Source organism: Panicum virgatum, chromosome 2N (assembly GCF_016808335.1).
Source record: "Panicum virgatum strain AP13 chromosome 2N, P.virgatum_v5, whole genome shotgun sequence".
Taxonomy (NCBI): Eukaryota; Viridiplantae; Streptophyta; class Magnoliopsida; order Poales; family Poaceae; genus Panicum; species Panicum virgatum.
In genome coordinates this window covers 23,217,499-23,227,887 of record NC_053146.1, presented here as the reverse complement: position 1 = coordinate 23,227,887, position 10,389 = coordinate 23,217,499, and positions in this window count along the sequence as shown.

Below are 10,389 nucleotides of genomic sequence, written 5' to 3'. Positions count from 1 at the left end.
CTGCCGCTCGGATCCACGCCGCGCCGCTCTGCCTCCGCACGGCGGTGCCGGCCCCTAGTCCGTGCCTCACTGCTCTGGCTCGCCCGCACGCGCCGTGGGCTGCTCCGCCCATGCTCGTCGCACCCGCATGCCACCACTGCTCCTCTTCCTCTTACGCGCCGCCACGCCACGGGCCGCTTCGCCCACGCGCGTCGCACCTGCGCGCCGCCGCTGCTCCTCTTCCACTCGCGCGCTGCCGCACCGCGAGCTGCTCTGCTCCGTGTCGTGCGCACACTGCGCTGAGCCAGGTGGAGGAGAGGGAGGGACCACGAGTCGCTCTGCTCCTGTTAGCTGAAGAGGGGCCACCCCGCCGCCCTCCTCAATGGTTGATCTATTCCGGTGAGGGTTGAGCGGAGGGGTGAGAAGAGGAGCTGCGAGAGGGAGGTGGAGGTTTAGGGTCCAGGAGGGAGGTGGCCGGGGAGGAGCTCTCGCCGGCCTAGGGCCCGACGCCACCGCTGCCGCCCACATCGCCATCGTCGAGGAGGCCGAGAGAGAGAGAGGAGGAGGAGGAGGAGGCCGGCGGCTTTGACTTGGGAGAGAGAGGGGGATGATCGGGCTCATGTGTTTGGACCAATGGGAAAGCTCCATTTTAAAGCCTTGGATTGATGATGGCAAGTGTGTTTCTTTAACTACCTTTCAATGCATTTTAATACAGGCAATTGAGCTCAAACGAAAAAGTCGTAAACTACAAAGTTTTAGATCTCGTGGAAGACTCAAGGGGGGAGAGGTATATGGACTCGTTGTGTAACCGTCCGTCCCCTCCGGCGGGGGCGACGCCGCCGTTAATGGCAAGCTCCCCTCCTCTCGCAGCCCCGTCTCCGCTGAGTGAGGCTGCTGGTGGGGCTTAGGGAAAGCTCCGCTTGCCCCCACGGATCAGTGTTGGCTCGCCCCCTCCCCTAACCTCCGCTCGCAGCTTGACACTTGTCACTCTTCGATCGAGGGAGGTTGGGAATCCCACGTTTCAGGATTGCTTGGGTCCGGTTCCAGATCACCCGCTCCATGACGAAGAGGTGGTGGAGGAGTTTTTCGATCAACTATGGTCGATCCCCAAAGCCCCCGAACCTAGGGTTTGGGGTTCTGCTCCCCCACTCTGCAGACCGGAAATCTCTTCTGGATCCGACGTGATTTGGTGACGAATCGAAGCTTCGGGCTGCATGATCTCTTCCCGGTGAGCAAGTCTGGTCATTTTGATAGGCCTCCTGTTCGGTTCAGCTTCTTCAACATCTGGAGCACAGCGAATCAGAGAGCTACATACGCGGAGGTGCTGAAGAAGAAGAAGATGGCTGAGCAGGATGGTCGATGGATCTGGTAGCCGGATCGTCGCCCTCCTCCACGAGACCAACAGGGGCATCAGAATCCTCGGCCTGACGCTCCCCCACAATGCCAATAGGGTCGAAACTTCCCAAGCAATTCCAACAGCGACCGCAGACGAATCTGGGTGGGAGGCGGGCGTAGCAGCAAAGCCCTGCAAGACAACAGTTCAACACCAAGCCACCGTCGCCTCCCGAGAGGGCTCTGCAAGGTAAGGTGATTCCAGATGATCATCATTTTATCATGGGTCATTTTGATCTATGCCACTACAATTTCTTGAAGTTGGATTTCATGTTGAAATCCATGCCATTGAGTGGCATGATTTTGAACGTGACACCCAATTTCACGGAGTTGTGGTGGCACGAATCGAATTTTCCCTTTTATCATTGATGGGAGATATAGTAATATGACATGCTATAACTATGGAGAACCTGGACACTTTGTGGGGAACTGTGTGAAGCCCAAAATCTGCTTTATCTGCAACATTCCCGGTTGCCATATGAATGCTTGCCCCCAGTGGAAATCTCCCCCGCCTATGGCTTCTTACATGGGAAGTGCAGGTTTGGGACTGGGATTTTACCATCTGGATGTCCCTGACAGTGAGACTACAAAGTGGCTCAACTTGAAGAACTATGGTGCTGTCAAGATTAAGGAAGGGGATATCTCTCTAGCTGAGTTGGAGAAGGAGCTCTCAGAGAAATCTTTTGCAGGGAATGGCCTTGGCAGATCAAGGAACTGGATGTGAGGAAGTTTCTGGTTAGGTTCCCTCCGCACAGGAAAGTGGCAGATATTAAGAACTATCCTTCTTTTGACTTGAGGAAACCTGGGGTCAAGGTAGAACTTCTGGAGTGGGTTGGCAGTTTGGAACCTTTATCTGAGCTTCAAAAAGTTTGGGTCCAAGTCAGAGGTGTGCCGCCCATGTGGTCTGCATGGGAAGTCTTTGCTCAACTGGCGTCTGGCTTTGGGATTATGGTGGATATGGATTGGTCAAGTTTGTTCAAATCCTTTTATGAGGTGGCCCGAGTAAAGACAGCATGTAGGAATCCTGCTAAAATACCAAAGGAAAGGCTATATAAGATGAACAAGAAGTTATTTTTGGTCTCTCTCACCGTGGAAGGGTTTGAACAGATAAAGCAAGGTGGTATGATTACAGGAAGAGAGAATGGTACATAGGAAGGTGAAGGGGAGGACAATGATGATGAAGCCGACGATCTATATGATGATAACAGCCCTGACCCAGCCATGAACGATAAGGCAGAAGGGAGTGGTACCAAGAATGACAACAGTTCTAGGAGGCCCCCTCAACCCAGAGATGACTCTGCTCTCGAGGAGGAGGCCCAAGGAAAACAGTTAGAAGATAGCATGAATGCCAATGCAGTTGCAGCTCTTATCTGCCCTGCGATGGTTGCTCAGGAGGAGGAAGAGGAATACATGTCTCAGGTGTCCAGATGGTTGGAATTCTAGAAACAAGCTGAGAGAGATCTGAAGTCACCAGAGTGTGCTAATTTCCTGAAAAAGATGGAGCTAGTGGCATCTGATGATGAAGAGGATCTGGAGGTGGAAGTCTTGGGTGAAAGAGGAAAATAGTTTCAGGTTTCACATGTGAAAAATTTGTATGAGGAATTTACCAACTATGTGGATTCTGTTCCACCACCCAATAATCACAAGAAGGAAGCTCCTGCCCATTGGTTGGGAAGAAAAAGACCAAGGAAGTCAAATGGGGGCCTGTTCAACGGGACCCCAGACCAAGAAGGCATACTGAGGATGGAAGAACTGTGCTACAAAAGGCTGAGGATCTGATGAAGGTCAAGAATTTGGAGGTGGCTTTTGAAAGCAAATCTGGTAATTCTTTTGCCCTCTTAAATAATAATAAATTGTTTGAGATGGCTAGCCAAGTTGACTTGTCCATGAGTAGTGATAATATTGTGGCTGATGATAACATCTCCCTTATGAAAAGTGAGGAGGTAAACAGAATTCAACTGTTTGAGGAGTGTAATCTTGAGATTACTCTACCTATTAACTTAGATGTAGCTATTAATAGTGAGGATATCCCACCTATGAATAATAACTCTGACATTCTGAAAACCACTCTTTTAAAAGAGATAGGGCAAGAGGAAGGGGAAAGAAGCTGGGCCAAAGTTGTGGGCCAGAAGAGGGTTATATCTAAATCTGTTAATAATGATAGGAGCCTTTTGGAATGTTAGAGGTCGAATAAGGCTAGTAGAGTTAAATGCGTTGCTGATTTTATTGTTAATAATAATATCAGTTTTATGGGTTTGCAAGAAACTAAGAAATAAATGTTTAGTGAAGCTATGCTAAAAGCTATTAATCCTTCCTTTTCTTGGCATTGGCTGCCTGCTTTTGGGACAGCTGGTGGTATCCTTATTGGTGTCAAAGATAGTTTGATGGAAATCATTGGTTGTCAGAATTTTAAATCCTGCTTTACAGTGGTTATCCGTAATTTGGTGGATAAAGTGGTGTGGAGACTAGGTGTTGTGTATGGGTCCCCTTATGAAGATGGTAAGCAGTAGTTTATTGATGAACTCCATACCATTTTTGATAATTGGGAGGGGCCAATGGTTATAGGTGGTGACTACAATCTGGTTAGGAATCAAAGGGAGAAAAGTCATGGTATGGTTGACCATTGCTGGGCAAATGCTTTTAATCATTGGATTAATTCTTGGGGGCTAACTGAGCTCAAAAACCCCTCTAGGAGTTATACTTGGTTCAATAATCAGGATAACCCCATCATGGCTGCTTTGGATAGGGTTCTGGTGAATACACCTTTTGACCATCTTTATCCCTTGGCTAGTGTTAAGAGTGTTTCTAGAGCAGGGAGTGATCATGCGCCCTTGATTATTAACTTTGGTACAAATAATACTCCAAAACATAGCCCTTTTAGATTTGAAAAGTGGTGGCTTCTTCAACCTGATTTCCCTGAACTCATCAGAAAAATTTGGGAAACACCTTGTTGTCTGGACAACCCTATGGATGTCTGGCAATTTAAGGTCAGGTTGCTAAGGAAGAAGTTGAGAGGCTAGGACAAAAATGTAGATGCTGATATTAGAAAGGAGAAGCAGAAGCTCAGAGAGAAATATGACCTGCTGGATAAAAAATATGAGAATGGCTCCATTAACTTGGTGGAAAAGGATGAAATGGAAAAAACCTTGGAAGAGTTAGAGAATATCTGGAGGATGGAAGAGATCAAAGCAAGACAGAGATCGAGAGATAGAGATGTTAAAGAAGGAGATAGGCATACAACATACTTCCATGCTGTAGCTAACCAAAGGAGGAAGAAGGCCATTGATGCCCTTGAGGGCCCTGACGGTCTAGTTGAAGATACTCCTAGCATGCTTAAGCTTGCAGTGGAATACTACGGTAAACTTTTTGGGGCTGAACCAAGATTAGGCTTAAGCCTGAAAGACACCTTCTAGAAGGAGGAGGAGAAAATTACTATGGAGGAAAATACTGCTTTGGAGGAGGGTTTTTCTGAAGAAGTCAAGGAGGTTGTTTTTGGCTCCTATGCTGATGGAGCCCCTAGTCCTGATGGCCTTCCTTTCCTTTTCTATCAGGTGTTCTGGGAAATAGTAAAGAAGGACCTTATGGGTCTCTTTAAAGCTTTTGAAAATGGAGATTTGAATATTGCAAGGATTAACTATGCTACGTGGTGCTGATTCCTAAGGAGAATGAGGCTAAATCTCTTAAGAAATTTAGGCCTATTAGTTTATTAAATTGCAGCTTTAAGATTTTTTTTCCAAAGCTTTGAACAATAGACTGTCTAAAATTATTGGCAGTTAATTGCCCCCAATCAATCTGCCTTCATAAAAGGCAGGTTTATTCTGGAGAGTGTGGTGACAGCTCATGAATTAATTCATGAGATTGCTAGGAAAAAGCAAGATGGTGTCATCCTAAAACTGGATTATGAAAAAGCTTATGATAGGGTAGATTGGGATTTCCTTGAGGAAATGCTTTCCACTAGGGGATTTGGTCCCTAGATGGAGGTGCTGGATAAGGAATGTGGTTAGAGTCAGTTTTATTTGTGTTAGAATTAATGATGAAGACAACTCCTATTTTAAAACTGGCAAAGGCCTGAGGCAGGGCGACCCATTGTCACCTCTGTTGTTCAATTTAGTGGCTGATGTCTTCACAAGAATGCTGATTAAAGCAGCTGAACAGGGTCTGATAACATGCCTAATGCCCGAGCTCTTCCCTGGAGGCATCATTAGTCTGCAGTATGCAGATGACACCCTCCTTTTTCTTGAAAACAACTTGGACAAAGCTCAAAACTTCAAATGGTTATTAGCTTGCTATGAGAAGCTTTCTGATATGAAAATCAACTTTGATAAAAGCAATGTTCTAATGCTTGGCTTAGATGAGGAGAGAAGCATTCAATATGCTAGACTGTTCTGCTGTAAAGTAGATAGCTTCCCTTTCACTTATTTGGGTGTTCCCTTGCACCACTCTAAACTTAGGAGGGTGGACATCCAACCTGTTGTAGAAAAAGTCATTAAAAGGATTGCAGGTTGGAAGGGTAAACTTCTTTCCTATGGAGGAAAGTTGACCCTTTTGAAATCTTGCTTGGCCAGTATACCTACCTACCTTATGTCTATTATCAAGTTCCCTAAGTGGGCTATTGAATCTATCAACTCCCAAATGGCCTATTTTCTCTGGAATAATTTGGATGAAAAGCATCACAAATACCACTTGGCCAATTGGCAACTGGTGTCCCAAAAACAAGAGTTTGGGGGCCTGGGGATCCTAGATCTGCAACAGATGAATATGTGCCTGTTGCCTCTTGGATTGCTCGTTATCATCTGAATGAGAAAGCAATATGGCGACAAATTATTGATTACAAATACAAAACAAACTCTCCTAATCTTTTTTGCTGACATGATAGAGGTGCCTCGTACTTTGGACCAAACAAGCTGCCCAGATAGGATATGCTTGGAATGTGGGGGATGGCAACCGTGTTAGGTCTTGGGAAGATAGGTGGTTTGGTAATTCCAGCTTGGCCATCCAATATTGGCCACTCTATATTTTGGTGAATGAAAAAGTAAAAACAATTAAAGAAGCTTGGGATGGGGTGTCCCTGAAATTTTCCTTTAGGAGAACAGTTTCCCCCCTCTGATGGATTTGTGGCTGGAGATTGTTAACATTGCAGAATCTATTTTATTCACTGCTGAACCTGATTCTCTAATTTGGACTTTAAATTCCAAAGGTCTTTACTCTGTTCAATCCCTTTATGCGGTGGTGAATTTTCGTGGGGTCAGACCTGTGTATCCAAACGCCATTTGGGGTCTTTGCATTTCCCCAGGGTACAGGTCTTTCTTTGGCTTCTAAGTAAAAAAAGCTTCTGACCAGGGATAATTTGGCCAAGAGAAGGGAAGTATCTAATAAAACTTGCTTGTTCTGCTCAGAACCAGAGAGTATTACTCATGCCTTCTTTGAGTGTTGTGTTGTAAAGATTCTCTGGTCTTTTTTCTCTGTGGTTTTCGATACCCAGCTTTATGGTGGCTTTGAAGCGGTTGCAAATTGGTGGCTTAGTAGAAAGAAACATGCAGTTCTGAATATGTGCACATCTGCTACCCTGTGGTAAATTTGGAAACTAAGGAATGATTTCTGTTTTCAGGGAGCAAGGTGGATGGACGAAAAAGTGGTAATGCGCAAGGTCTCAAGGATGATAAGAAGCTGGACATGCCTTTGTAAGGAGTAAAACGTGCAGCAACTGGAGGAGGTCGTGGCAAGACTGGGTGCAAGCTGCACAGAACCACTGAAGATCACATGGAGAGAGCCTTTGGCGTTAGCTGCTCCTCGAACAACAAGCTGGGAGACGCCGTAGTGTGAGATTGTGGAAAATTCATTAGGTTTTGGCGTTCGGCTCAGTGAAAACAGTGTTGGAGCGGTTCCTGTTACATGAACGTGTCTGAACTTGTGGTGGGCACGCCTTCGAATACGCGCTGAATTTCTCATGTATCGAACAGTTTTCTTTTCTCTGAAATGAAACAAGGGGGAACCCTTTCCTCTAAAAGAAAGTTTTAGATCTCGTCGAGCTCTATAACTTTGGTACATAATTTATTTACATCCGAAGTCATTTGGAAGTTTTAAAATTTATAATTTCAAATTAGATAACTTATAAAGACATTTTGAAGTATTAAACAATCTCAAATATAAAATTTGAAAACTACAAAGTTTTATAATTTCAAATTGCAGCTCAAATTTGACTTGATTCAAAAAATTGCTTGAGGTTGGACAGTAGGAAAAGTTTTGAGGTTGGAAGTGGGAGAAAAACTTAATCCTTTGCCGAGTGTAAAAAAACACTCGGCAAACTATCATCTTTGCTGTGTGCCAAAAATAATACACTCGCAAAGAATTCTTTGCCGAGTATAAAAAAACACTCGGCAAACTCCCATCTTTGTCGAGTGGCAAAAATAATACACTCGGCAAAGAATTCTTTGCCGAGTGTATTTATTTTGCCGAGTGCTTTTATTATGACACTCGACAAAGATCTTATTTGATGAGTGCCCGAAAAAATACACTCGGCAAAGGTTCAGGCACTCGGCAAAGATCGATTTCCCCGTAGTGGGAGAAAAGTGAAGATAACAAGGAGAGGAAATGAAAGAGGGCTCGCCGTGTGAAGGAAGCAGGGCTGGATGCTATTAAGAAGAGCAAAATATCTCTGGTGTGCTTAGTAAAATATCATATAATCCTAGCATTTACTTTTCCTAAGGCATGTTATGTGTAGTTACAACACAAGGTTACTGCATTGCACATGCCACTGCAGTTTGTTTTTTAAGTTTACCGTTTCAAGCAAAGATCACATGCGTGATTTACCCTAATGGTGGAGGCGCAAAAGGCCACTTCTTGGTTATTGTTACCTAACCAACATTTCTAATTTATAACACAATACCGAAATTTATGGTTCATACCTATTTTATCATAGACTTTTCAGAACATTGAACAGTCACAGTACGCCTACATAGCATGGCCATTTCAGATGTCTACTAGCAGCCTTTTTAGGAAGACATGCCTACTCCAAGCCTCTGCCTTCCAGAGCATAGCCTTTAAAGGATAACCTTTTCAGACCGATATGACTACTCCATAACACCACAGCATACAACCATTATAAGTGGATCATTTTTTATGTATATAAAATGTTACTTTATATATGTTAATTCTTTGGGAAAAATTTACTATATATAGGGAACCTTGGACTACAAAAATATGCTATTTGTTTATATGCAAAATATCTCAGAAGGATGTTCAACTTTCAATCAAAAGAGGAACAACGGAGCTGCGGATTCAGACTAAATTTTATCCAATAGCTAGATGAAAATCAGATTTGGTCTACCGGTTGTAGGAAACTTAGATATCATCCAACGAGTAGACTAAATCTAATTTTTGTCTACCCATTGGATGAAAATGTGATTTCGTCATGCAGGCCCCATGAAAATTGTCTTTTCCATGCACTTTCGTCTACTGGTACGACGAAATAAGATTTCATCTTACAATTGGATGAAAATTCAGTATTTCGTCCTCTCATTATACGAAAATAGCCAATTTGTCTTCTGGGCGGATGAAATTTGGATTTCGTCTGCTAGGCAGACGAAAGTAGTCAAGTTTTGTTTTTTTTTGTTGGACTAGAGAATTTCGTATTAAAAATTCCATTTAGGTATGGGTATGGGTTAGAGTTATGAGATTGCTTTCCCTATCCTTTGTTTGGTATTGAGTGGGTTTGGGTTAGGTATATATTGTTTTATGATATATTATCCTCTTTTAAAATGAAGCTTCATTTATAATCTAAGGCTATTTTTGTAATTTCACACCATAGTGCATCATAACCCACCCTTTTTTGGGAATGGATTGGTGGGATAAGAAGCACTCATTTCCCTTTCCCAAACCTTCATTTTTTTTTCTCATACCCTAAATCCAAATATGGGTTAAAATCTATGCCACCTTTCATATCCCATTGCCTCCCTCCATTTCTCCAAATCCATATGCCACCTTAGGTGGTGTTTGGATGTCTAATGTGTCTGGAGATTGGGATAGGGAAATGAAATGGGATAAGAAGAGTGGCTATGGGATAGGGATACAAGTTTTATCCTATTTCCTTAGGCTTTGTTGGGTTAATCCCCTCCACAAGGGATTGAGAGAGATTCAAAGGGATTGTGGGGGATTTAATCTCACCCAACCCCCTGATTGGTCAGAGGTGTGTTTCTTGGCCTCTTGGGTGAAATTGCTTCGGGATGTGGGCCCTCCAATTGTTGCGCTTGCATAGAATGCTCTAAAATGCACATTTCCTATTGTTTGAGCACGGTTTTCCTCCGTGTAAATGGTAAACAGTAATTCACCAAAAACTCGTGAAAATGGTTAGAATTGAACTTCTACTTCTAGTTTGGTGTTTGTTTTGTCACTGTTATGTATATAGGAGCTAGTTAATAGTCAGATATGACACTTTTTTTCGACTAGTCAGATATGACACTTAAGGACCGTCAAAATAGATAGAACATTTCTCTACAATAGATTTCATTACTTTATACTATGTAAAGGAGCTTGTTAAATTTCATTACTATATACGATGTAAAGGAGCTCGTTTTGGACCTAGGAGAAAGGGAGCTCTAGCTATGTTCTCAGCGCTCGTTATCATCATATCTCATATCAGCAGGGCTGAGACAGAGAGAGGCACCTACGCCTGGATACATATCCCAAATACAATGTTCGACTTGCATCCATATCCCAGTTTGATCCTATGTGCCTTGAGGCTGGGATTCTTCCTGATCAGCCCAGCTCTGTTCGATGCAATGACGATGCTGCTGCTATTGACACCACCTTGGCTGACCTGGAATCGATTCGCTTCGATGTCCCGGAAATGGCGCAGGTAGTCTGCTCCTCTCCTGCTGTATCAAATAACGTAACGGTCGCCCGGGGAACAAAGGAAACTCTACCATTCCATCTTTTTGCCGATAATCACGTACCTGTGACCGAGCATGTCGTTAATTTTGCACATTTTGTGTGCAGGGAGGCTCCCCTGCCGGTGTTAAA